This window comes from Corvus moneduloides, chromosome 5 (genome assembly GCF_009650955.1).
Source record: "Corvus moneduloides isolate bCorMon1 chromosome 5, bCorMon1.pri, whole genome shotgun sequence".
Taxonomy (NCBI): Eukaryota; Metazoa; Chordata; class Aves; order Passeriformes; family Corvidae; genus Corvus; species Corvus moneduloides.
This window is the reverse complement of record NC_045480.1, coordinates 17,682,872-17,710,257: the sequence shown is the minus strand read 5'-3', so window position 1 is coordinate 17,710,257 and position 27,386 is coordinate 17,682,872. Positions and strand designations below refer to the sequence as shown.

General features: G+C 37.6%; 1 long non-coding RNA gene across 1 annotated transcript; it reads right to left on the bottom strand.

The window, feature by feature from the left end:
* Positions 1-1,187: 1,187 nt before the first annotated feature.
* Positions 1,188-26,035, bottom strand: LOC116444577. Its single transcript, XR_004240388.1, has 3 exons — positions 25,898-26,035; positions 21,039-22,873; positions 1,188-19,674 (listed from the first exon to the last, which is right to left on the bottom strand). It is a non-coding gene; the product is annotated as an uncharacterized LOC116444577 (long non-coding RNA).
* Positions 26,036-27,386: the final 1,351 nt, after the last annotated feature.

Sequence of the window (27,386 nt, the reverse complement as noted above, 5' to 3'; positions counted from 1 at the left end):
AGAAAGACCTTGAGGTTTCAAAGACACAATCTATTTCCACATATCTTGCAGTACTGACAGATAGCAAGGAAAGAGATGGACGACCATTGCACCATGACTGACAGATTTTTCCTTTAGAAGTATGTCTTCCCTTGCCATATCCTTCCCACCTCTGGCTGAAGTGCACTGGATGTGCAGTGAGCATGCAAATCCCAAAACCCATTCCAATGCTTCACTGTCACATGTAAGGGAGAGAATTTATGACATTGTGCTGATTCAAAAGATGTAGCATGAGAAGTAAATATAGCAGTGGACTGACAAATAAGTGCAAAAGGCATAACTGCAGGCTTTATTGTCTCTGTCCTGTTTGATTTACTTTGAAACTTTTAGTATTAATGGTATGCAGCAAGCTCCCAAATTGCTCTGAATTAAGGCATTCCTATAAAAAAAACCTGTGTCATTTCCTCTCTCTGTTGTTTACAAGCAAGCCCAAGGATGGAGAATCTCTCTTCTGATAAATGATTCAAGGACTGAATAAGCATTTAAGGGACACTAGAGAGAATTTCAAAATTATATTGGGGGCAGGAATCTCTCCTGTCCCAATAGAATATTGTCATCACTGACCTACAGAAACACGTCTCTTATGTTTAATCTTAATTCCTGAATCATTGACTAAACTGGCTTGAACAAGAGGCACAGAAAGTGGCAGTCCTGACAGTAGCCTGAAGATTGTTCCTTTCTCCTAAGAAATTGTAGAAATTATCTCAAAATTCCTCCAGCTGAGCAGGATACCAAATGCTAGACTATGAAACTAAGGATGCCACGTGTAACATCTATACTGCATCTAGAAGGGGGAAGACTAGTAATTTACAAAATAAGCTTTGAATATTTCCATAGGAAAATTAGACTAGATTTGGACACAAAGACTTCCATAGAGGAGCAGCAGTAGAAAAGAACAGAGTTAGGGTGATTTTCCTTTACACTTTTTATCAGGACTTGGTGCTGCAGTACAGCTAGGATACATGTACAAACAGGCTGTAAAAGCTTGTGGCCCAGTTTGAGAGAAATTCGGAGGAACATCTGAAATGAACATACTCTGATAGAAGGCAGGTTACAGTCATCCCCCTGTCATCACCAGGTTTGGAAAGAAAATTCCTCAGAGGAAAGTGAAAAAGGAAAAAAAGTTATTTCTTTAACAAACACGATGCACGCAGGCATGGGAAAAGAATAATGCTAAATAATAAAACCTCTCACTGTGGAGAGAGCCTGGGTAGATTTGAGAGTCCTTTATGGGTGTGGCTTTCTCCTCTTCGGAGCTGGGTCGGCTTGGGCCCCTCTGGGCCGAGGTGTAAGGTCTCCTGGCCGATGTTCTGGTGTTGTTGAACAGTCCACAAGAAAAGAATAAGAAACAGAAGTTCCAGGAAAACTCCTTGCTTTAGCTAACGAACAAAAAGCTAGCTAGAAAGCGGGAGCATGCCACTCTCTTCCCTTCTGCAGAAGCAGAGCAGCTGGGCAGAAGAAGCCAGCGAGCTGATCTGTGTTTTTGAACACAGCGCTGAAGGAATTCCACTGGCTTCCCCCCCCTCTCTTAAAGGTCTGCCTTAAAGCTACAGAAAAGGCACAGGATTCATGTATGGGCATAGAACAGGTGATAGGGGATACACATCATAAAGTCACCCCAAGATATTCTTCAAAAAACAGGATACAAATGTGAGCAGGCAAGAAACTCCACAGATTGCAAGGATCCTAAAACTGGAACTGGTTGAAGGGTAAGTGGTAAATTAGAAAGGAAGGACTGTGGCTGGATCATTCAGTTTAATTTTCAGCAAGTTTTTGAAAGAAGTTAATAGAATGGCTTCTCTAGATTTCAGAACTGATGTTCAGTGTCATTAAATATGCTCAGCAATCAGTTGGTACATATGATTGCATCTTGCCCTCAGTTATGTGACAACTTCCCCTTTAATTAAATGGGATTGCACCTGTGTAGGTAATGATACAATTTGGCCTATAATATATAATAAATACTCAATATCTTTGCCAAAAAATAATTTAGTTGCATAATTTAGTGAATGTTAAATAATTATTAGGAACATATTTACTGAAATTCAGTTGTTCAACATCTATCTTCATGCAAATTATTGTTACACTTCGATAAAAATTCATAGTAATCAGTGTGTATTTAATTAACATACAATAACTTTCTCATTAAGTCTGAGTTAAATCCTTTTAAGGGGGGAGCATTTCATTTAAAGTGTTACTGGAAATATCTCTTTGGAAGCTTACATAATTAATCTTATTTTTGGTTTCTGACCAAAGGAAAGGGCAATTGATGGCTGTGAGGGATTCTCTATTCATAGTATATGATCCTGTGCTTTGATAAAAATTAAGCCAAAGCATCTGAGCACAAAACAAAAATGAACTCACAAATGTTTTATTTAACTTGCCTGTGATTTAAATTATTTCAAAATAATTTATTTGGAAGTCAAAAAAGCTTTGAAATTAAATGACAGAACAGTAAGATTTACAGTGAGAGACTAAGTAACAAAAAAATTCAAATTACATCAGCTAGCAAATCAGGCTGAAAATAAAATTTGATGGCATCTTTAGAAAACATGTAAATCAGTCACTCTCCAGTTTTCATTTAATTTTCACCTTGTTTTACTGTTTAATGCTTTGCTTGATTAGACATAATAGTGAAATGGGTTATTTTCTTTTGGTTTATGTACAATGTTGACCTTCAATTATGAGAAATTATTTAGCTTTCAGCTTTTAATCAAATTATGTAGTATTTCAACTTTCTGTTTTCCTTATTGTTATTTTGTTTTATGCAGAACTCTAAGTTCTTTTATGGAGTAAACCGAAGGGTTTAATACATGTGTGAAAAATAATAATTTTTATTTACACCAATAATTTGAGATGTATCAGACATATCCCCCCCGCCCCCCCCAAAAAAAACAAACCAAAAAAACCCAGAGGGAATTAAAAGAACAGTCAATTTCTGCATTTAGATAGAACAAAGACATTTCAAATACCTTTCAAAATGTCAAATACATACAGCGTCTCAGTTTGAGGTGATTCTCCAGTACTCCTGATGTAATTTACCACTGTCTCAGTGTTGTAGACTCAAGCTTAGAGTTAGTTCTTCCTTCACAGTGAAAACTCAATCAATCATATCAAGTAGGACAGCACCAGCTGGGAAAAGCTAAAAATGCCAATATCAGAAGAATTACTAGCTTCGTGTTAAGGTATTTTCCTGGATATAGTAATGCAGACGTTCCAACTCATCCTGCAATTAGTACAGATGAAGAGTTAATGATGTCTCTAGTAAGTAATGGCCTATTCTAGGACACATTGCTTCACACCAGCAATAGTGTCTGAGGAAATCCTTCACAAAGAACACTTCACTGAAACCAGCACATTCATGTGAAAGTTGAACTAGATTTTTCTGACACAAAATATTAATCAGAAGATTCACAAAAAGGTGATAAAGGCACTTTTTGAAATTGCTTCTCCCGTTCTGCTTTGTCCACCTGGGGACACAGCCACTGGTGAGCTGAAGTGGAGGTCGAGAGCTGTGTCTGGGGGAAACAGATCTGCTGAGACAAGCTGAAGATCTAAGGATGAGGATCCTGCTCCTGGGATCATTTCTGTATTTAGTGGTGACACAGGTTTCGAACTGGCAGGAAAGACTCCACCTGCCCTTGCAGCCTGAGGCACTCAACCACCCTGATTTCTCACAACATAAAACCAAATCTCAAAGTTTCTGTGTGCAGTAGAGGAGGAAGCCTTGTGAGTTCTCCTATCCTATCTTACAGTCTGCATCTAAGAAGGTGTCCTCTCAGAAGAATGAGATGAATTTGATACCCATCATGTAGCAGGGGCCATTGAGATTCCAGAGTTCCTTGGTAAATGTTGAAACCAACCACTCTACATAAAGGAGCACCAAAATCTTGTTCAATTAATGAAAAAGAAAAAAAAAAAACAACAACAAAAAATTCCACAGTGAATCCAGATCAACTTGAACACCCTTGATAAAAATGAATTTGTGCAAACATAGGCATACAATGACATTTAAGGTGGTTTCTAACTGTCAGTCTGGAAAAGTCTGCTATGAGTCCAGGGTCACACCTGTCACCTCCACAAAGATACTGTCAGTAACCCAGGGTGATACTAGATACCTCTGTTAAGGCAGCTGAATCACTTCCAAATGCTACATGCTTGGAACACAGCATCAAAGAACAAATAATAACTCTGCATTATATTTGTGTATAGGAGAATTGTGACAGATCTTATATCAAATGAACATATGCTCTCTAAGGTACCAAAATTTTGAAGAACTCTGGTGAAAGGAAAAGGAGAGACAAATTTTCCCCCCCTTTTTCTACTAACAAGATAGGAAAACCTGCGCAGCCTTGGCACTGATGAAACCAGTCACACACTTAAGGAGCCATGAGTGCTTCCACACATATTTTGTTGCCAATTCATATTCTACTTCAATGCAGATTAATTTTTCCATTTATATAACTCTTCTGCTTCATATATATGATCATTTAAGTACTACAACCCAATGCATAAACCTTACTCAGGGCTCTTGCTTGGCTTTTTATTCGTTTCACTACTCACCACTCTTTCTTTCAAAGAGACTGTCTTTGGGGACTTAGCACTCAAATATGCCTCCTTGTTTAATTTCAGTCCCAGATTACCTGTACTCCACCACTACATGGTATCCTGCCTTTTTAATAGGAGGGATTTAAATTGGCAATAAGTACTCATGCATATGAGGTTATAGACTTATTTACACTAAAATAAGGCATCTCAAAGCAGTTTAAATTTTCCACATGAAGAATTTTTGTGGCTCTCAGATGAGTAGTGTAACACATTGCTTCTCGTGTTTTAAGTTTGGCAAAAACAAGAGTCCTGTTCAAGCAGTTGCCTGTAGATCTTTTGATTTTATTTTCTTTATTACTCACTTCCTTGATCCTGTTGCATGTGATTTTGAAATCAAGGTGAACAGGACAAAGCTTTTAAAATGCAGCTCACCATAGTCTTTAATTTCTTAAGAAATTTCTTTCCCAGACCTCATCCCAAGTATTATACAGAGCAAATAGGCTGTGTGGTTTACACTGTATTTTACAGATGAAAAAAACTGAAGAAAACTCAGTAAGAACATAAAATAATACTAATTTAAATTGTATGTCAAGTATAAATTTAATCTTTAAAATGTCTTGCATACATAGGAAATTAGCTTCATAACTTGTTACAGACTCACCTGCTTTTGGGTTACTTTCCTTCCTTATTATTTAGCAACTGATTATGGTTTCTTCTCTCTATTCACTATACTTGCTTTGTGTGGGAGAATGTGTATATATGTAAAAGGACACACGCTGGTATGTGTGTTTCTGAATTTTCTTATGAAAATAGCACACACATACTACCACTTCTTCCCCCTTCTTGAATCAGTATCTTATCGCTTCACCAGACTAGCAAATTAAAAATAATTTTCAATTTCTTTCACAAATACCTAGTGGCTAAAGATTATTAATGCATTTGTTGGACTGGCATAAATTCAAAAATTGCTCAGTTAGGGAAGAAGAATATAAAGCATTGATTGTTTACAATCAGATTTTGTAGTCTATATTTTCCTCACAGAAGTGAAAGTTTATCGCATTGTAAAACAGTGGTTATAATTTCACCACAACTATTCATCAAAATTGATATTTTGGAGCTGCAAAACATCACTTTCTGAGGCTACAAAGTAAGCAAGCTGTTGGCCCTTCCCTTAATACCCTCCTTTAAAAATAATAGCTGCCAGAAAGTTATGGTTTTATCTCACATATGTGAGAGCACTCCAATAAATCATTTCTGCTTGCAGCAATCATAGATTATGAGGCTTTTATAATCATGAAATAAGCCCAATAGTCCACTGCTGTTCTCAGAAGACTGAGAATCACTCTGTATTATTCTCTTTGTGTGGATGTATGAGCCTCTTGTTTCTCAGGGGCTAGTGTTACATTTAGCTATGCTGCTGGTATGTACCCTGTATACCAGAAATGTTTCCTACAAGTTGGGAAACATTAGGGTGTTTTGTCAATTTCTGATATATTTTCCTATGAAAGAATCAAGTGCACTTCAGGTGCTTTAACTCCCTAAAATCATTCTTTTTGTTCTCCTTTCTTTTTCCCCGGGTACAAGATAATCTTCTACAGAACAGTGTTTTGAAATGCTCTGGCACTGCAAGTAGTACATAAAAGACATTGGAATGAAGTATATGAAGGAGGTTTATCATAATTCTTTCTTGGAACAATTACCGCAATTAGATACACTGATACTTTTGTATCTTCAGAGCCACAATATTTGGAGAGAAATGATTAGAAGGAGTTTCTTACTGGAAATAGATCTAAAACTAAGGTTTTGATGACATTCTTAGCAAAACATTTGTGCCATAAGCAAGATAATGATGACAGATATCAAGGTCAGGGTAATTACCTTCTATATTTGGATTAGTATTACCCTGGGTGTTATATACAAACTATCTACAAACATCAATCTATTGCTGTCCTTCCTCAGGAACAGACTTTTCACTTTTACATTAGGAGCTTTAATGCATGTGCCAGTATAAAAAAATAAAGAAAAAGAAAAAAGCAGAGCAAAGTTGGCTTTAAAGTTGCAAATATGCAAACTCAGAAATGCAGATTGCAAAGGAGTATTTTATCCAATAGAGTGTTGGGTGGTGAAAACTAGCTAGCATTCAAAAAGGACTTGGTGTGTCAGGTTCTTATTTACATTTCTGATACTCCTGAAATTAATAGATAGTTATTTGCTTTAATCTTTTTATATCAGCCACAAACTGCTTGTATATATTTTATCATAATAATTTTGATAGGAATTGAATTTTATTTCAGTGGCATTCAGTTTCTAATTTTCAAGCCCAAGTTGTTGGATGGTAGCTGGGCTTTAGGGTGATATAAGAGCCTTACATAAACAGTGCTTCAGAACGATACATACATCTTGACTGGACTAAATCAACAGAGATAGTAGTGTGCTGATTCAAAGGCACACATAAATGAAAAATGTTTCAAAGCCAAACTAATGCGATCTTCCGAGCTGTGAGTTAAATTTAATGTTATAACAAAAGACAAGGTCAGTAAAGTAAGCCTTATTCCTTCAGATTCTTTGTTTTAATGCTATTAAATGTCTGGACACAGTAAACTCAGTGCTCCCACCCCCAGCAGATCTCCTTCTGAATTATTTGTCTTTGAAATTACTCATTTTTTCCTCCAGCTGTGTTGCAATGTTCAGCTGAGGCTATAAATAAACAGCTCTTTCAAATGTCATTGGCTAACATCATCCTATGCATTGATCATGGAATAACGCTTCCAAGTTTCTATTGCATTGTGAACTGGATGTTCCTGGTCTAAAATGTGTGTAGCTTGTGGTAATTTGGTATGAACACTCTTGATTTCATCAAGTTTTACAGCTTCTGCATCATCAGTCACAAATTTAAATTTTCTGCCATTTTCATACAGTAAAGTCATGATAAAATGATCCTTAAGCTATTCAGTGAAGGGAAAAAATACTCCTTATCTCAGTGGTGACAACTTGTCTCTCTCTATTTTTCATCCAAATAAGTAGAATGCTGTAAATCCTGTCCAGAAGACACAGACTGGAGGAATTAATCAAAGGTTTGTTTATGAGCTACTTGGAGCAGATTAGATGTTGTGTTGACAACACAATTTACAAATTATCTATCAGTATCAACTGAAGTGTAGCACCTGATCCTGATGTCAAGGAGAGGAGATCTGAGCCCCAACTGAAGAGCTTTAGCCAGTATGGTAACCTCCTAAACAGAACCACTGAGGATAGTCCTAGAAAACTGGTATTGACACCCAAGCATGTGCACTGTCACCCAAACATTTCACCAAGGATGAGGAATGTTCACTGTGAAACTACTGAGCATGAATGTTTAAGTGGGTCAGTTTGCTCAACAGGAGAGTTTATCACTACATAAAGAAAAACATATGACCTGAGACCCTCCGGCTTCTTTTGTGGAGTAGTTGGTGCGAGTGAATAGTTATTATAGATAAACATTTTAGTACACCTTTTATGTTCCAGATTTTGCAAGTATTCTCTGATATATTAAAGAAAAACCCGAAACAACCAAACAACAAGACCACTCAACAAGAAAACACTCCATAAACTTGAGCCAACAATGTGCTCTTGTGGCAAAGGTGGCCAACAGCCACCAAATATATAAAATAAAAATTACTGTGATGGTTATCAGACAGAGGAACAGGTTGTCCAGACTCTTCTTCCTTGGGGACATTTAAAACCTCAACTTTCTTTATAAGAAATGAAACTATAGGCTTTGAAAAGTTTTAAATGCACATTCATCTTACCATATTTGCTGACATACTGTATATGTACATATATATGCATATGTTTCTACAGAAATCCTTAAGATATTTATATATTTTGAGGTACATGGAATTCTTTTTCTGGCAATATACATGAATTATATGTCAGATTTTACTCCATCAGATAAGATTAAGACAGGACATAATTTTTTCCAAAGTCAAGGCCTGTACTTGAAATGATGACTTGCTAGTTGATGAATATGAATAGAGGCTAGCTTTGCACTGAGTAACAGTGAGATCCAATGGAAAGAAGCAATAACATTCTTAAGGGTCTTGGTCTATAAAAGAAGCAGCAAAACTATGACTGTGTGATTCTCAGTCAGACATCATTAACTGCTGAATAACAGGATCCAGGAACTGCCTTTCTGGAATAAACCCAAGGAAATGAAGCTTGTAAGAAAGATGGAGTCAGACTCTTTAATAAGGACCTGTAATGATAGGACAAGGGATAATGGTTTTAAACTAAAAGAGGGTAGATTCAGATTAGATATGAGGAAGAAATTTTTTAAAATGAGGGTGGAAGTTTGAATTGTGAGAACTATGGACTGATTATAGAGAGAAGACAGGGCTACAGACAGCAAGTCAGCATTAGATTCAACAGATTTCTGTGAGTTTACCTGTGAGTGATTTCTGGGTTTACCAAACCCAGCACATTTCTCAGACAGCTTTAAAGACGACAGACTGTATTTTTGCCATCTGAGAGTTTAGTTGACACTAAGTATTGGGTACCTTTAAAGGGTGAGAAAAAAGGTAAAGAATGCCATGAGGATTGGTTTGCTTCATCTTGTAGATATTCCTATACAAAAAACGTGAGACTCATTAAAAATAAAAGTGCTTGAGAATTTTGCAGTATTCTGCAAATTGATTCATTCAAGAAATGCTGTACTTCTTATTGTTTGATCCAATCCATTTGCAGAAGGTGCGGTATTTCTCATTGTTTAAAGTAATTCATTTGCATGGGCTGAATACTCACATGCTGCAAGATGCTTAAATTGTGAAAAATAAGCCCTTTTTTTCATGTTACTGGCAATGTACTGCAAGCAACAGCATAAAAAATAAGCCATGATGCAAAAGATTTCATTAGATTATTAGATTCTTAGAGATTAATATTAAAAACTCACAGCATCCTTTGTAACAATAGGAGCTTTTCTTTGCAACAGCTAGTTTTAAAATGGAGTGTTGTTGTCCTTCTTATCATTTAGTACCAGATGAGAGTTATAAGAAAAGCACATCCTCTATCCAACAGCTGGGAACCCCAGCTTCATAGATAAGAGAGGTTGTGTTAGTTCTGACAAAAACTGAAATGTCCTGAAAAATTTTCTAGGAATAATGGGATCTATATAGAAATGCAAAGGACAATTTAAGAGATTTGTACAGCCATTAATCTTATGTTTTAAGCTCATCTTCGAAAATGTGTACCTAATTCAGGTTTGCTGTAACTTATGCTTTCTTTTAGATTTCTGAATAATCGTACATAGATACTCTTTGGCATTAGGAAAAAATTAAATTCAGTGATCAAAAACCCAAAAATAATTGGTTTGAGCTGAAGTTTTCAGGCTGGTATGTTGGCATTTTGGATGTTAAATTGAATGTGTGAAACTTAAAGGCAAACCTTTTTAGTAGCACTGAGTGGAAAAGGGCATCTAGTGTACATTTTAAGACCTATTTTCAGCTTATTTTTGGAAGAGAATAACTTACTCTTCCTTTACTGTAATTCATAAAGTTTTAGAGCATAATTGCTAAGCACTGCAACCTAAAGTCCTTGAAAAGATAACTACCTAGACTGGGAATGAATATATCCTTACCTGCCACCACCACTTTCCTGTCCTGGCTGAAGGACTCTGAACAATGCCATAAAACATCTTAGCCCCCAGGCCTCTTTGGTCCAACTTCAGCAATGTGTTTTGGCTCTCTCAAAAGGTCGTGAAGAAACACTGATTATAGCTTGGAAACAAGAAGCCTCTGTAAATTTAGATAGTAAATCCTTCACAGATTGTTTCTGAAATTGATCTAATACAGCCCAAGAAAATAAATCATTCCACTTACATACATTTCCTTAACCCTTCTCATTAATTATTAGTACAAAAATAAATGCAGATAAATGCAGTTGACAGTGTGGTTCCTACAGATGATTGCTGAAAATGTTTCTACTCTGAATTTACGAAAAAACAGTTGTTCTGCACACTACCTACTGCAAGGTGTCCCTGAATTACTGTGAGTGCAATGATGGAGCAGCCTTTTGTGACCAATAGTCAGGGTGAATTCACCTTTTATTCTTCAGCCATTAACTTGAAAATCTTGAATAACTCCTGTCTGAGGTCTCGTAGTAATAGAAATTTTCCAGGGGAACAAAATATACAATGTGAAAGGGCAAGGCACTTTTCAAAAGAAAATCATCTTATTTTAACCTAAAACAAAAATGGAAGCTGGATCATGGCTGTGGTCTTCTCCTGACAGCAGTGTGGTGTGAGGATTGCTTGGTGCAGCTATGAGTAAGGAGAGGATGATGTGCACTAAAAAAGTAGGAAACTAAAATGTGCATCAGGAAAGTAGCACATTCTCACCCATACAGGTCCCCATTAAGGGGATCTGTAGAGGAAGGTTATTATGTCACTTTACATTTTGGAAAAAGATGAGGCTTAGAGAAAAGTAGCTAGAGAAAGTCCTGAATTATGACTGCAGCTGCAAATAAACCCAACTGGTTTTCTATTATTGTATAAATCAGTAAGCTTCTAGAATTCATGTGTTAGTAGACAGATGCTGTGAATATGCTGTAAAACACAAAACTAAAGGTTAAGTATTTTCAGATAGCTAAGAAACACGTGAATTGCCTCGATTTTAAAAAATCCTTACATGATTGCTTATTAGGGTTACCACAAAACCTCTATATTAAAGTGTTCCTTCAGTTTTTTAAGGTCTAGTATATCTGAAAGACAGCAGTAACTCATATTTATATTTCTCAACATTTTTATTATAAAAGATTTTTGCTAAGAAAAAGAAGCTTTCCTAAAAAAAGCTATCATCTGTGTTGTTTGTAGCAAATATTTGGAATACAGCGATAAAGAAGTTGTCAAGCTCTGGAATTGCCTTTTCCTTGTCTCTTGAAATTCCATTTGTGTTTAGCCCAAGTATCAACATCCACTTTTTCATCACTATTTCTTTAAGGCAAAATTTAGCATTTCGCAAAGGTGCTGTTTGACTGAATATTTTAAAGGCTTAAACCCAGCCTGTTACCAACATAACAGTAGGTAAAATAATGGGTGTGGTATTTAAAATGCTTAAGAATGAGCAGAATGCACAGGAAATTTTGCTAAGTGACACCATGTGCTACAAGTCACTTTCCGTGGCAGCTGATTGAGTTAATAGCAGTATAATGTCTTCCATGCTTTACATTTGTGTTGCAACGGTTAAGGAGCTGTGGGAAAAACACTGGAGTTGTACCTAATGAGAATTTTTAAAAGTCTTTTTAAATTAGAAAGCTGTTATTTGTTTATAGAAGTCAAGTCCTAGAAGGGTCTAAGAATGCCAAATTTATGGTTGCAAAGTGTCCTTGATGCAGACCTTATTCGTGTGTTATGATATGCAAAGCTATATGCAGAGAACTGCCTCTCTCAGCCCTGTGAGTGCACAGAGGTGGAGCAGACTCAAGATTGTGTGATTGATTACTTGTCTGGCTGCTTCATTTTGCACCACAGATAACTTATTTTTAAATACAGGCTTTCTGTGGTAATTATAATAATTGGAATTAGGTAGTTGCATTTTTATGCATTTATCAAATATTTGAAGATATTTATCATCTGTCTCAGATTTCATAATTTAGGGATGAACTGTAGAGGATGAATGAATTATAAAATCTTATTTATATTCCTTGTTTCCTCAGCCTTCTTTATTGAAAAATAAAAAGAAGTTAGAAAAAAAAAGGTCCTGCAGAGATGGTTCCTTATTCCTGGGATGTATTTCAAAAGAGCTCCAGTCAGGGACAAAGGTCCTCCTATGAAGAGCAGCTTGCAGGATAGATGCTTTTGATTGTGCATTTTATAGAGAGATTATTTCCTCCACAGCACTTCCATAATGGCCTAGCACACTTCAAACGCAATGGCAATATAAGTGAAGAAAATAAATCAAAGGCATTTTGGGAAACTAAATTCTTTGGGTATAAATTTTGCCTTTGGATATTACGAACACATGAATCCAAAATGGATGCCAAAAGAAGTGCGGAGTGAGTATCCACAGGAAGTATTCAACCTTTAAATTACTCATTGCACACAGCAATTAGTTAGCCAACAAACATTTTTAGCCATTACTCACAGTGTAAAATGACCTTTAATAAACTCAAAGGAAGTACAGATTACCCAGTGTGATACATAACTTGTAGGCACGTTCTCCAGAAATAGTCACCAAGTGCACTACAGCTCATTACAACCCACTCAACAGAAAAGCAGCTACTTTGTACACTTAGGAATTTGTTCAGTCTGTGTGTAACATAACTTTGCAGATATATTGTGACGAAAATAAAGACGATTTATTATTTCAAAATTCAATTCCAGTTAAAACATCCCCTCTCCATTTTAGTAATACCCATAACTAAGGTTTTTCTCTTCTGCCACTAAACCTATTGAGCTTCATGCACAGCAGTTAGGAAAAGAGAAAACTTCTGGTCTTCATGTCAGGATACGCATTATGCATTTGGAGACAGGGTATTTTTGTTTCCTGCAGGATGTTTAATATTCCTCAGAATAAGGCTGTGTTAGCGTGCTATGTACAACATACAAAACCCCTGACTACTCATGGAAGCTTCATCTGGAAATAATGGCTTGCTTATGGTCCACTCAAAGGAAGAGTAGGTGCTCAAAGCAGAGCAGGTGCTTAAAGATGTGGGGAAGATTATCTGCCTGTCTGAAGGGCTACCCCAGGGCTGGCTCTCCCTGGTGCCCTTTCACACAGCCTAAAGCAGTCAGCCATCCAGGGAAATGCTTCAGCTTCAGAAGCTCTGCATCATTTTTACATCATTTGTCAAGTGACTGTTTAAGATTAGATCACCATTTCTAATAAAATGTAATTTTACTCAAGATATTAAAAAGAAGCAGCATATAAGTTACACATTTATATGAAGCGAAGCAAATCACCTACAGCACCTGCAAAAAAATTATTTCCTAATTATTTTTACACAAGAGAAGAATGGGAATGGTTACAAAGAGAGGCTGTTTTGCAAAGGAATCCAAAGTAAATTCATTGCATAATTCAGAATTGTATTAATATTTCTTCCATCTATCTTCTTTGACATCTTGGTATCTTTGATAAAGGATGCAAGAGTTGCAAATATGCCCATACAAATCAAATTGATATTTAGTTCCCTAAAGCACTAACTAGAAGAGTACTAAAAGAGCCCATTTTACTTTTTTTTTCAGCCCTGGGTCTTTCCATTCCTGCTTGCTTTTTCTGTTTCTTCCTCTTCTGTTTAAAGACTTAGCTCTGTGTAACCACTACTAAAGACACAATGTCCTGAAGGGTTTATATTCTAATTTAAGATAAATTCCAACAAGATTGTAACACGAGGAAAATGAGGAAAGCAAAGGCTAAGGCAAGACACTGTCTAAACACGTTTTACTATCTCTGTGCAGTTTGATGGATACTTTCCCCTCCCCTTCTAAAGAATAAAGGTACACAAAACCAAAATTGAGATATCTTTATTCAGTTTGGTGAATGCAAAAGTAAACCAGCCAGCAGCACAAGAAAAAGAATAGACTCTTTACTCTTCACTCTTTTTCTCATTCTTGTGTTTGAAAATAAAGTTGCAGACAAGTATTATTTTTTCTGCTGTTCAAATTCAGGGTGAGTCAGTGTTCAAGAACTCACAACTCATACACACCAGACTAAATTTCTCTACAGGCCATAAGTTCTTACCAACAGAGACAATAGGTGCTCTTTCTGCTGCATTTGCTCTATTAATTACAGAAATGTTTTCTCTGGGAAAATACCCTCAGCATCATTTTCTGCAGACAGTTTGTGGATCACAAACCGACGACCCACAGTATTCAAGTCTCCTACTTAAAAAGGCTCAGATTTCTCATGTTTTTCTAGAAGATAAACTTAAAAAGGTACCTCAGTTTTCAGTTATTGAACTGTTAAACTCAATTTCTTTCTACCATGCATTGTATTATCTCTGGTCCTTGAACAAGGTGCTGGTATTTACAAGCACACAGTATGGTTTTGCTTATGAAGGTCAATCATTCTGAGATACTCAATGATTTTACTATGTAGGGGATCTTATTGATCATACCTTGGGATAATATTTCCATTTTTTGCTTTTTATCTCTTTATTCACTGCATTACATATGCTTTAAAGCCAATTAGAATTAATACCAAAAATGTGAGCAATCTCACTGCTTACCTTCTGTATATAGGTTTTCTTTCACTTTTACAAATAATGATTCATGCAAAGTCACCAAGACAGCTATTGCTTCCATTGTGGAGTTTATTATCTCCAAGATGAGCAGACAAGTCATTAAGCTCCCACAGAAGGATTAGCACACAGAAAGATCACTGCATTGTGATCACTGCATTGTGATTTTCTGGTTACATGGTTCAATACGATGATGGTTTAAGGAAGGAAAAGCCAATTCCAGCATTGTCATTATAGAACACTGTATGCTGTCAACAGGCAGTTATAAATACTATCTCCTGTAAGAGCTACTTGTCCATAAAGAGGTCTATCACATACCGATGGGATCAGTAATATATGAAAGTTGTGAAGAAAGGATTTATCTTTCATATTACTTGGGGGTGCTGGTGGATTAGAGGCTGGACATAAGCCAGTAATGTGCGCTCACAGCCCAGAAATCCAAACATGTTCTGGGCTGCACCAAAAGCAGCATGGCAGCAGGGCAAAAAAGGGGACTCTGCCCCTCTGCTCTGCTCTGGTGAGACCCACTTGCAGTGCTGCCTTCAATTTTGGGGTCCTCAGCATAAGAAGGATGTGGAGGACTTCAGTGTGGATTGTGAGGCAGTCCAACAGGTTGCCCAGAGAAGCAGTCAATGCTCCATTCTTGGGAGTGTTCAAGGCTGGGTTGGATGGGGGCCTGAGCAAACACATCTAGCAGGAGGTGTTCCTGCTGATGGCACAGGATTTGGAACTAGATGATCTTGAAGGTCCTTTCCAGCCCAAACCATTCTGCAATTCTTTGAGTACCTAAAAAAATTTTTCCAACTGTATCTTTTAGTCTTAAAGTCCTGTAAGGATGTAAACCTTCTCTTTAATGTTCTTTTCATGCCTGTGTACATTTTCTCATAACAAACTAATTTTCAAATAACCAGCCAAATTAATCTCTTCTTAAGGATGAAATTCTGGGTACTTTTTTTCCAGCATTAATTCAAAAGACATCTTACACCTTGCACGGATAGGCCCTGTCAGGGATATCGTGTCAAATTTCTGTACATATTACAAACCAGAAATATGATGTTTAGAATTTTCCCACTCTATAATGAGAGTAAAAAGGAGGAAATAAAACATCTTCAATCAGGTTTTATGCCTCACTTGGTATATAAGAATTAAAACCTGCTTTTATTCTGCAAGACACGTGGGGTAGGGAGCTTATTTGATTATAGGTTTTCACAATCAGAAAAATCTTTATTATTCAGTGAAGAATGATTTTTTTTCCCAAGTCCAGCAGTGTCCACTACACCCTAGGGCAGCCAGGACATATCTAAGACATCCCAGTGAGGCATGAAAATGGCTGGAAAATTACAGCCTTTTGCAAGGGATAGGATCAGGGTATCACCATTCTCACCTACATCATTATATCACACTGTGACACTTAAAAAGCTGCAAGTGTTTCCAAGAAAATGAGACAAATACTGTTTTTTGTTATAGTTCATATTTTAAAAGATCCATGCTTCTGTTATAGGCCACACAGCTCATGTGATTTTGTCCTTACAGACAAACGTTATACGACAGTTCAATGACTCTGAAACATGAGATTCACACAGAATCAAGGGAAGGGATAAAATAAATACAGTACACTTATTCCTGAGGTCAAGCTAAAATAGGAAGACAGAGTCAGAGACTGGAAAAGGGAGTCTGTTTCAAGACCTCTTGGGGGCTTGGAATGTGTGGGGTGGGTCAGGCCTTGCTCTGGTGAGGTAGTTCTCTGCCCCTCCAACACCTCCCAGGCCTCCAGGGACCTTCAAGATCATCTAGTTCCAGCTTCAATGGCTACAGAAATACATCCTTACACATCACTTAGGTTCTTGGATAAGAGAAGTCACTGTTCTAGACTTCTACAAAGAAGTTAGACATGCTGCTGGTTTGTGAAAGAAGTCTTTGATGAGACATTTTTGACCCATCGTAAATTTATTGACTTCCAGAAGAGTGTGCACAGCTAATTCAGTCTGCAGGAAGTAATTTATCAGTTGCTAGCTCACCAGTATCCACTGGCCTAGAATGATGACATTCTAATGAAATATTAAAAATTAACAAAGAAAAGTTTTATTTAATAAAAATTTCCACTGCAGTAGGTCAAGATGCATGAATTAATAGTTACTAAGCCCAGAAAGGGCTGTTATGATACCTTTGTAAATAACATGTGCTAGAGAATCAAAATTCTTCCATGCGTTCAGCAACTGTTTTGACTACAGGAGTCCTTTAAAAAAGAATTTATATTGATTTACAGGCCTACATACTGGAGAATCTGCTCTGTCTTTTAGTAACTTTCTGCAGCAGCTAAATGTTTTCACTGCTAAAAAAGCGGGCCAGACTTATTTTTGTCAAAATTCAGCTTGCAACTGTTGGACAATTTTAGGGCCTTTGTCTCCTAGATTAGTGTTGTCTACTATCAAAAGGCCTGCCTCCTGCAGGTACTTCCTTAAGTTACATCTTAAACAACTGAAGAGATGAGCTTGAAACAGCCATTTTGAAGTGAATGACTGATAAACAGAAAGTTTTATGCAAATTTTTGCTCTTGATATTTTTATGTTGTTCAAACTGAAGAAGTTAAACATGTCATCAAATACAGCTGTACTTGGAATCACCAACATTAATTCAAAAGTAAACTGAACTTTGTTTTAACTTTTTCTACTTAATATCTTCTTTCCTTTTTCTATATCAAGCCTGTAACTGTTTCGAAAAAAAAATCAAACTTTATATAGCAATGAATAAGTACTTAATGTCTTAAGTTCATTTTTGTATGCTCATTTAAAATTTTTTACTTTTTCTATTTTCAATAAAATGATGTTTTTATGAGTCATAAGTTTAAGACCATATTATTACAAAGAATAAATTTTATAGGAATATAGGCTGCATTAGATCTTTCAAGTGTTCAACGTTGTGTTTTCCATGAAAAGATACTGATTTTAGAAACATTATGATGTTGGAAATATCTGGAAGGCTTGAGAAAAGGGTATTTTTGTAAAATCTTGTCAGTGGAAAGATGACTAGTATGTGCTAAAAATTAACAGAGGATTATTTAAGGCCTAATTAATTCTTCTGGGCTTTTAAGATATACTGAGCTTTGTAAGTGTTCACCACTAAATATTCTGCAGCAGTGCTTATAGTGTATAATGAATAACACTCAGCAGTGATAGCACAGCATCATCCTTATTCCTTCAGAGCAAGTTCTTCTCAATTCATTCATCATGTCTTTCAGCTTCTTCAAGTTACTCCATAAAATCAGCCACACTCTATATTCAACAAAAAGGTTATCAAAAATAGAAATGCCTTGAATATTAAATTTGTTTGGTAAGTATTACAAGTCTATGAATATGGAGTACATGAGTTTATCATACAGAGTAGAGAAATATCCAAAAGAGACCAAGATCTGTCAAGTCAAATGGAAACCCAAAATATCTGTCCCCAAGCTAACAGATTCCTTCAGAAATATAGATTCTTGTCTGGGTTTTTCACTTCTGGCATTGAAATAGCCTATATTCTCTAACATTAGTGCTTTCGTTTTGGGAAAGTATTAGGTTTTGAATAAAGCTGTTTAACAAGAATTCTGAAGTTAGTTTTCAGCACCATCATTAACCTGTTTCTGTTTTTTATTACAGACAGCTTGGCTGTCCGGATGTTGTCTAAATTTCTAAAAGAATTGGAGACTAATAGAGTCATGCATTGTGTCCCTTAGGTTTAAAAGCCGTTTGAAAATATAAATATCTTGCTCAAATCAACCGGAATTTTAAAGTAAATGAGACAAATTTCCTCCCTTAGGCATAGATGATAAATACAATAAAAATAGTGGAGAAAATTTCTTACTGAAAGCATATGGCAATGGTGTTGGGAAACAATACAAAATATGTAATTAGTTATACTCTAGAAAAGCAGAGAGTGAATTAAGATAAAGCATTTAACTGTCCGAAGACCAAGAAACATAAAAATTAAAGTTAATATAGTTTGTCTCGCAGCTGTAGAGTAGCCCAGTAGTCACTGAAAAAGCTCATTAATTTCCATGCAATTAACTATAATTAATATGACACCCCAGGAGTCTGTGTTCCTGAGAGATAATGTCAGCCCTTGGGTGTGACGTACCCTGTGATGTTATCTCAACATGGCTCAAATTCCATACTTCTCCTGAGCTAATAAAATTAAAGTTCCTTCAAAAGGCCACTTTGGTAACTTTGGTTATTGACTTTCATTCCCATGGTCCAGAACACTAGAAACACAACGAGTACAAATATTAAAAAAGAACATATAAAACAAACTGATCATAAATTTAGCAGCAGAGGGAGAAGATGGAGCAGTCAAACCATGAACAGCGTATGTCATGCACTAGCAGAGCCCTGAAGAAACATCTGGAAACAAAACAAAACAAAAAAGAGGCTTTGAAGCCAGTTAGCAAAACTATGTGATCTATCACAGTTAATCAAAGACTGAAGCAAGTATCACCTGAAACCACTGCTGTCTTGACTATACCTAATAGTACGCTAACAAAATTCACATACATGCTGAGAACTTAAGACTCGGAGATAGCGTGCTGCTGAAAATGTCCTTCAGTGCCTTCTGTAAACAAGATTCATTTATGTTGTACCTTACAGATGCAAAGGAAATACAGAAATGGCTGGAGATTGCAAGGGATGAGCTGGATGTTGGTTTGAATACTACAAATAGGGTGAAGGAAAGGGGAGATTGATGCTAGGAAGTGCTAAGATGACAAAGGGAGGTTGTCTAGGTGTATTTGACGCAGTACAGCAGGGAATGTGGAAGTTGGCAAAGGAAGCAAGGCATCATGGAAACTATTGCTGTTTCACTGGCAAGCTGCAAACTGGTGTTGGTCTCCCTGGAGCAACAAACCTGTCAAGAAACAGTAAGGGGGGTCATTCAAGAAGTTCAGTAACATTTATATTAGACTGAATCTGAGGTGACCATACTAAGACAGAACCTCAGAAGGAATAAAGTTTGGGCCTCAGATCAACCACTATGGAACTCAGTAACTGGTTCTGTTATGCAGTGATGAAGCTGTGAAACAATGTTTTGTGAACCATGCCCTGGCAGTCAAGTATTTGGTGATGCAAGGATGAGATATTACATTACATCACAGTGATAATGCTTTAAAATTACCTAAACATGGAATCTTTCACACCAGTAATAAAACTGGCTCAAAACAACATGGTTTTAATGACAAATTGCTTTCTCTAAATGCTCATTTCAAAGTCTTCTAGTTCTAAGAATGTAAAAGAATCCCCTCTTTCTGTACATCATCATTTAGAAAGAGTTCAGATTCCAGCTTTAACTTTCAAGCATCTTTAATACATGTGAATCTTGCTCACTGATATATTTGATTGTAATGACATTCTCCTTCAGAGTTTACATGGTTATGTTTCATGTTCTCATCATTAACATATCTCTGCCTTATTGTGTATGGCCCATGCAAAGGATTTCCTCTCTGCCTATAAAACACTCAATTCCAGAAGACTATAAAATAAACCTCTTACGGAGGTTTTTTAACAGTTTTGAAGAAGATATATAGCTGGGAATCACATCATGTTAATGTTGGAGGGGCTCAGTGTATCTGGATTTATTATGATGTTAATTTCATGAATGGCTGTTCAGGTTTAGACATAGGAATCTCTTTTTACTGTAAATTTAATAAGTAAAATAATTATTTCTTGTTTAAAAATTCAAAATTGCTACCTACAAAAGGAATTTAGATCAACTTTTTACTAACATAGTCTCTGTTTTCCTCTCACTGTGAAGAAAACATCAAATCCCTGTATCTAGAAATATCATTCTCTGAAGATATTCTTTTTGGTAATAAATGAGGTGACCAGATGTCCCAGTTTTTCTGGCAGAAATGTAGTGTCCCTATTTTCTTTCCTCCTATATGGGTCACTCTATCCCAGGTTTCAAGTCCCTGTCAAACATCAAAGAAATGGCAACTCTGCAAGAAATTTTCCTAAAAGTGGCAGGTTTAGGTTTCCAGTATTTTTAACAGCTTTTCAGCTTCATAGAAATTAAATTTTTTGGAATAAAAACAACAGCAACCCAAAACTACAAAGGAAAGTTTTAAAAAGCAAATTAGATCTCTGCTACAGCCTCCAATGCATGTCTGCTTACACAGTCTACCAAGAGCGTTGTAATGTAATAGTCATTAACTCACAGACCTGTAGCTGGTATATGGAATTACATAATGCTTCTAATGACTGTTTGTTACTTACCTAATTGCTGCAGATTGTGATGGTGAAAAGAAGGTGCTCCCTATTGAAATCTGGAGTTGAACAAGAAGACTGGTCCAGAGCTGCTTTGGAACTCCAGATGAGCAAAGCTGAGGAAGACTTCTGATAGTGGATCATATTAAAGGGGATAATGAGAAAAGACCAACTTGGCCAGGTCTTGTTTGCATTTCTAATATTTGAAAATTTTCCTTCCCATTAAAAGTTAAGATTGTAGTTAAACAACTGTTGTCTCTTGCAATGCGTGCTGGTTTTGGCTGGGGTAGAATTAATGTTGTTCATGGTGGCTGGTATGGGGCTATGTTTTGGATCTATGCTGAACACAGGGCTGATAGCATAGAGACGTTTTTGTTATTGCTGAGCAGTGTTTACAGAGCTAAGGACTTTTCTGCTTCTTATACTGGCCTGTTGGCAAAGGAAGCTGGGAGGAGACACAGCCAGGACAGGGACCCCAACTAACCAAAGGGATATTCTAGACTGTAAGGCCCCAACGCTTAAATGCAAAGGGTTTACCGAGGTCCCTGTACTCTGGGTTAAATGCACCAAAGAAATACTGACCAGATATTCTCAAGAGGTCAAAATTACTTTACTGGCAAAATATAGAAAATCAAGGAGCTCTGGCAAAAGATTTAGTACAACATCCAATCAGCATAAAACACTTCTCACAGTATTCATTTGGCCCACTCAACTTAGAAAACTTTAAACCCATTTGATGTTAACTTTACTAAAACATTCCAAGAAAAGGAAATTAGAAGGAGAAGAAAGAGAGAATGAGAGAAAGACAGAAAACATATAGAAACACACACATATAGCCACCAACTCCTAGGTTCCAGCATAGATCAGACGCAAACTCCAACAGAGCATAAGATCAGGACACATGCTCACCTCATGCTGAGCCTTAAATAGCCAATGGCCTCGGTGGGCCTGCCCCCTAGGTGGGACTTTGGGTCACTCAGCCACTCAGGAGCTGGATTAGCGCTGCCTCTGGTGTGCCAATGATTGACAGCTCTGCCAGACTGGGATATGAGCTCCAGGGATGCTGGGGGGGTCGGTTCACTACCTTGGCAGGGCAAGGCCTGACCTGCCCCCCTGCCACACCCCACAGGCATCCCAAAATATCTTGGGAGGTCAGCCTTTTCAGCCTCTGGCACAGAACATGTGACATCATGCTCAGTATACAAACTGAGAGGAAGAAAGAGGAAGGAGGGGACATCTGGAGTGGCAGCCTTTGTCTTCCCAAGTCACCATTACATGAGGAAGGGCCCCACTGGCCTGGGCATGGCTGAACACCTCTCTGCCCATGGAAGCGGTGGATGAATTCCTTGTTTTGCTTTGTTTGCATGTGTGGCTTTTGCTTTCCCTATTAAATTGTCTTCATCTCAACCCATGAGTTTTTTACCTTTTACCCTTCCAGTTCTCTTCCTGATCCTGCTGGCTAGGGAGTATTATGACCTGCCCCTGGAGGCAGGTTAACTGAGGTTCTTGTCAATAATAGATCCTTTTGGGCAGACTAGAGTGAAACTACACTAAATGGCTGGTATGTATAAATATATATATGGCAGGTTTATTTCAGAACAATTTGGTTTCGATGGAAAGGAAGTATGTAGTCAGCTTGGTTATTATCTATAGGAATATAGCAATATAAAAACATAAAAATAACACTTAAGAAAACGTACAAGGGAAAAAAAAGAAAGAGAAGGAAAGGATAAGAATAGAAAGATATCACCACTCATGGACTAATCCAGTGATGAGACTTGATTGTTGCAATTTTAGTGTCTGTTGATTGAAATGTTGCCCAGTCTTGATCTGGTTGGGGCAGCCTGAAAACCACAAATTTCAGTGGATTAATATACACTTGGGGTCAGGTGGGAAGGCCTAGGTATTTCCCCTGGCTGGGGTGTAGTTTTACATTGTTTGGTGTAACACTGTAACAAGGATCACCTGGGTGGAAGGCCCCAGAAATGAGTTGGGATGCTTCTGGGGTCTTTGATGGTTTATGACATCTAACACGTGACAGCTGCCTCTCATGTCAGCGTAGCTGAGCCAGTTATGCCCCATCAGAAAGGATGAATAACTTTAGGCCTATGTGTGAATGTCCGAATGCCTTCCCCGAGGGGAGTTTTACACCTGAACCAGCTGTGTAAAGGGAGCCACTGGCATAATAAAGAGCACTATCCCACTTTGCAAGATCTTCTTCTTATTGGCTTCTTCCCTTATCTGGCTCAAAACTCAGCTTGCTGCTAACAAAGGCCAGTTTGTCGTGGTCAGCCTCTGGTGGTGGGTGCGCACCCCCTCTGCACCTGGGCTGTTCTTACACAGGTTTCACCACATCCAGAAACCCTCCTCCTCCCCTTCACTTGGGGGGGGTGTGTGTGCAACACTGGCCTCAGCAAAGCACCTGCTGCTTTTGCAAATGGGCGATTGTTTGAGTCATTAATCTTTAACATTTCAGTCTCTCACAGGGAGTGAGCCAGCGGCTGCGTGGGACTTCTGGCTGGGGTTAATCTACAGCACCAATAAAAAGCAACTGCAGCTGACATGTTTACAGGAAAAGTGGTTGATTGGAAGCCAGTAAATGTCACTAGAAGGTGAGTGGGAAGTGGCCTATGTAGTAAAAGTTTGTTGGAAATCTACTTCTGAAACACACCAGGGTTGGGAGACTAATACATGTCCATGAAGTGATTACTCAATCATTATTTCTTTCCTGAGTATAACCTATATTATCTCCTTTGACATCCGTCCTGATTTTTCAAATTTATTTGGGGTAAGGGCAGATTATAAACTTTTGGAGGGCAAGGGGGTGGGGAGAATATACTCACTTGTGATGGGGAGCATTACTTACATGGATACACACAGTTTTATTTCAATTCTATGGGGATTAAAAGAAGAGCTCAAGACAATGTTTGAAATATTTACCTCTAGCCTTTTAAACTCTGTTCTTTTAAGGGCTAAATTTATATATTCCAGCCCTTGTCCTCACACCACAGTGCACTGCTCAAGGAGCACTTCTAGAAGCAGAAGCTGAATGTCCTATTTCAATTATTAACACAGTTTTAGGAATATTAGGGCCTCCTTTTTTCTAGTGTTAAGTAAAATTTGAATGTAGAGACATTAATTTTACATGAGCATGTTTTTATGTCATGACCACAGAAAGCCTTTTTGCTGAGGCAATGGGTCAAAGCAAAAATCAGTATCTGATTTGTTTGTTTGCTTGTCTCTTCAACACAGTTCATTCATCTTCTATAAAATAAAATAACTGTTTCATGAAGAAGTAGTATGCTGATAAAAAAGAAATCTTCGAAAGGTAAGATTGATGTATGTTATATCTGAGAGATAAACACTCAAAGAGGATTCAAACACAAGGCTGTCTGACTGCATCTTGACGGCCCACCAGCTGTCAAGGATGAAGAATATCAGCCTCTACCACTGAAGAGGAGGTGGCACTTCGCATCCTCTCCCCACTTCCCTCATAACCAGGTATAGCCTTGTGGCTGAGTGGCTCCGTAATGCTCTGGAGCTGGGTGAACTGGGAAGAAAGGGTAAAATTTACCCCTTGGTTTTGAGTGTCATGGTTTTCCCTCAGGGATATGTACAAAAACAATGAGAGAGATCCTTTGTTCCTTTCCATAGGGATTCCTGCATTCCAAACTAAATGCTAGTGGCTGGTACATGCCTTCGCCTCTGTCTGTCAGGCAAGTTGTTTATTTTTAAGGTTTTCAGAATTACAGATTGTAGCCCAATCCAAGGAACCATTTTTCCCTAAAAACAAAAGATGTTTCAGAAAGTAATAATTTTAACTGAATTTGTCTCTCACATCAATAACACACTAGGGTGACTTCTCTAGCATAAATGAGTCACTTTAAGCTTTGTCCAGGACCAAGCGCCCATTTGTGCTTACACTTATTTATAATACTAAATGGATCCCTTTTTTAAGCTGTTTCTAGGACAGCACAATATTTTCAGGAAGAAAAGAGTGCCAGGTTCTTGTTCTACCTCTTGAAAACTAATCAAAGTCTCTTTCTCTGTTGCCACAGCCCCTGGCACTCACAATATGCTTCCACAGTTGGGCAGTTGTAGAGACGAAACCACTGTCTGGTGAGTGAACCATGGCTGTCTCACAATTTACCTGCCCTTCTCCATCTGTCTCCACTCACCAGCTGTGCTTGAGCCCTTCAGGCAGGGACAGAAGAATTGGATGCACATAAAGTATCTCTTCAGTGTGACCAATGTGAATAATTGTGTTTGGGTCCTCTAGGAGACAGGGAAGGAAGACAGATTCACTGTTAAACTAACCCCCATCAAGAGGGAAAGAGCATGGAAAGAGCAGAAACGATGCTTGTATCCAGAAGAAGTTAGAGAGTCCAAACTCTGTGTCCGTCCTTGGCTCCTGCAAAACTGTATCAGGAGCCAAAGGGGTCTGACAATTACAATTCCCTCTTACAGGTTTCTGTCAAGCTCTGTAGAACTGTATTTCAGTATCTTTGGCGCTGACAGACTGAAAAACACTAGGACTGTTATTTATTACCTCAGCTACCAAATGGGTTTGAATGCACATTTCCTTCATCATGTCTTCCTTCTAACCTCAAATATGGAGCTGCTGCAAAGTTCAGTACATTTAAGATGACTATGGATAGTGAGGACGGGTAAGATTTGTCACAGGTGATCACATTCGTTTTACAAAAATAAGTTTATTGTACTTGGCATAGCAATAAGAAAGCTAGGCTAGCTGGCCAGTCAGCCCTAAGAAACAGTGAACAGCATCTGTTTAAGTCTCTGAAGTAACACAATTCATGCATGGCATTAGGTTATGTTGCATCATTTAACACAACATAAACCTCACTTACCTTCTCCTCCCTTTGCCACTTTCTTCCAGTTTATTCTCACTCCAACTGGCTGCAAAAATGCATAACTGTCTTTGCTGCTTTAAAATTCCTGGGTTTTCCCCTCTAACTTCTTCAGCTAATGTAATTTTTTTTGTATACTGCCTTTCTGGGAACCACTGAACTCACATCCAAGAAGTGTTATCTCTCCCTTATGCATCTCATCATAAGACTTCTTTGTGGGTTTTTTTTGACTGAAGTCCTATACAAAACTAAATTGTACTGTTATGTCTGAGACATTCTCATACAGGAAAAGGCACAAATCATACTTAACCAAATTTAATGAAAGATTGCCATCAGGTGTCTAAACGTCTCACTTGCCTGTTTAGTTGAGTTATGGCAAACAATAGTAGCCAGAAACTTAACATATGTAACAATTCAACAGTTTTTTATTATCTGGACCTGTTTTGTGCAAGGTCTATTGAACTAATTTACAATAATGGGATTGAAAACATCCTAATTCAAATATAAAATAGATAGAAATATTTCTTATTTTCCTTGTTTCAGAATGATTGCTTCATTTAGAAATATTAATAATCTGATAACTGAGTCTCTTCATTATAACATAATGCTCAATTGCATAGGGAGCTATTCTTTATTTGGTAGGTTACACTGCAGGGTATCATGGGGAGAGATGTATTAGCCTGTATTCAGAGTTTATATAAAAAAATGAAACTGCAGAATAATAGAATTGCATCTTTTATACTAGTGCTGCTGTTTAAAAACAGAAGGACAAGTTTTAAATGGGAAATTCTAATCAGTATCTGCTAGAAAATTCACATGTGCGTTTACCATGTGCCTTTCTGCCTGGCCACAGGGTTGGGTTATGTCAGCTAAGCAATTCTTAATAACGTTCCTTCAAAACAGAGGGGCCATTAGAAATTGTTCTTGTCGGTGCAATTTTGTGGTTTCTGTCACATGTTTCTCATACCCCAAATATTTTTCATTTATTTTAGAGGAAGACCTGTGCTGCTAAACAGCTTTCAGTATTCGAGTATGTATGACGAACAAAGGCAGAAATAAAATGATGAAAGGGATGAACCAAAAAAAGGCCAACCACAAATTTACTGGAGTTAAGCCCATGCATACAGTACGTTTTCAGAGCATAGGGATGGTCTGCACTGAAGAATGCTGCATCCAGAGGTCCACACAGTAGACTCAGAGCTACACAGATACTGCAAATGAGAATGGCAGAAATAGTAGCTGCATGTAAGAAGCAGCCGCTTGCTGCTCTTCCAGAGTTAATTAGCTCTTCTCTTCAAATGAGCTAATTAGCCAGGGCACAGCCCTGCACCGACATAACCATACCAGTCCTGGAGCTGACTCATTATCTGGCTTGATATCCTCTTCATTCATTTATGTGAATACTTCCACAGCTCTGAAGAAAAGCATGCCCTGGTAGTTAGGTACCAGCTTCTGCACTAATTAGCGTCTGAACATTTTATGAAATGTG